The sequence below is a fragment of the Penaeus monodon genome, chromosome 4, assembly GCF_015228065.2.
Source record: "Penaeus monodon isolate SGIC_2016 chromosome 4, NSTDA_Pmon_1, whole genome shotgun sequence".
NCBI classification, from domain to species: domain Eukaryota; kingdom Metazoa; phylum Arthropoda; class Malacostraca; order Decapoda; family Penaeidae; genus Penaeus; species Penaeus monodon.
The window spans coordinates 8,696,008-8,698,507 of record NC_051389.1 but is presented as its reverse complement, the minus strand read 5'-3'; positions in this window follow the sequence as shown (position 1 = coordinate 8,698,507).

The following is a 2,500-nucleotide window of genomic DNA, read 5'->3' as shown; positions in this document are numbered from 1 at the left end:
ACCTATACTATAAAATTTATGGTTTTAATATTAATACTTTTATTATTTCTAAATTTAGTAATTAAGAATATTAAAAATTTATCAACTCTTTGAAAAAAATCCTTCATTCTGAACCCTAAAATTTTTCTTAGTTTAATTTTTATTATTTTCTTTTATTTCATTATTATTATTATATCATTATTATTAATTATTATTAATTTTTAGAATAATAATGATAAACAGTATATATAATAATATAATAATAATAATAAATAATAATAATAATAATAATAATAAAAATAATAATAAATTTTTTAATTTTAAAAAAATAATAAAATAATAATAAAAATTTTTATCATTTTTTAAAAGATAATAATAATAATAATAATAATATAATAATAAATAATAATAATAAAAATAATAATAAAAAAATAATAATAATAATAATACAATGGTATATAAAAATATGGTAAATAAGAAAAAATTAATATAATTTTCTAATACTAAAAATTAAAAATTAAAAATTTTAATTTCTAAATTAAATTTTGTATATTATAAAATTTAAAATATATAAACACTAAAATTTTATAATAATATTAATAAATTTTTATTTTTATATTTTAAAATTATTAAAATTAATTATTAATTTTAATAATTTTAATTAATTTTATAATTTATAATTGTTATTATTAATTTTAAATTATCATTACTATTAACTATACTATCAATTACTTCTACTACTACTACTACTACTACTACCACTATTACTACTATCACAATTATAATAATAATGCTAATTATAATGATAACAATAATATATAAATTTTAACATATCAAAGAAAGAGAATAAGCGAGAGAATGCATCACATTCTACCTATTATCCAAAAACTATTCCAATGATAGCAATTTTATCATTTTACCCTTTACATTCAACTTTTCATTAAAAATTCTTAAAAATCAATATCATTACATCAACTACCACAAATAGATAATATATTTCCTAGTATTTCATTACATAAATCCTCTCCCCTCCCCTTTCATCATATCTCAATATACTCCTTAAATGTTTATTTGTAAAGTTGAAATGCCTGAAAATTATTTCCTTTTGTCCTTCTATGCTTTGTATGCTTCATAGGGATATGTTGTGTGTTTGTATTAAAGTATAATTTAGTATGTATGTATAAGTATATTCATAATATCAAATATATTATTATATAAAATATAAATATTTTATTAAAATATTTTATATAAATATATTAATATATATGTTATTTTTTATTATACATATATATATAATATATATAGATTATATATTTCTACTAAATTTCTATATATCTAATAAAATCTATTTTGTGTGTGTGCGTTGTGGTGTGGGGTGTGTGTGTGTGTGGGTTTTTGTGTGTTGTATGTATTTAATATGTCTATATATATATCATATATATATATTTTTCATATATGTTTTGTGTATATATTATGTGTGTTGTATATGTATATATATATTATATATATATATATATATTCATATATATATATATTATATATATATATATATATATATAACATACTATATATACATTTATATATATATTTAAAATATACTATCTCTCTCACCACAAACACCTATATATAATAACACACACACCATAACACACACACACATATACATAATCTTTTATATTATATTTTATATATATAATATATATATATATATTTTAAAATATATATATATATACATACTATATTGTGTTATATATATATATTATATATATTATATATCTATATATATAATATATATATAAGGAGAGAGAGAGAGAGAGGAGAGAGAGAGGAAGGGGGAGAGAGAGAAGATGAGATATGCATATATTATATATATTTATTATTATATTTAATATTATATATTTATTTTTATATCTGATATATATTTATATATTTATTATTTCTATCCATGTCGAAATAACGTTCATTCATATCATTTAGGGTATATAGTATGAACACCATGTGCCTCGAAAATAAAAGATCCATTGAAAAGCGAAGGAAAATAACAATGATAACAATAAAATTAATAATGATAACGATGATGGGGATGATGATAATGATGTTGGTGAAGATGACGTTGTTGATGATGATAACGAAAATGATGTCGACGAGGATAATAATGATAATGAAGATGATGCCATTGATGATATAAATGAATGATGATAATAATTACAGTAATAGCGATAATAATGATGATGATGACGGTGCTACTACTACTACTCTAATAATAATAATAATGATGGTAATAATAATAATAATAATGATAATAATAATAACAACAACAACAATAATAATAATGATAAAATAATAATGATAATAATAATAACAACAACAACAATAATAATAATAATAACAACAACAATAATAATAATTATTATTATGATAATAATAATAATGAAAATAATAATAATAATGATAATGAAAGAGAATAATAATCATAATAATGGTAAGTGGATAAAATAATGATAATGATAGTAATAATAAA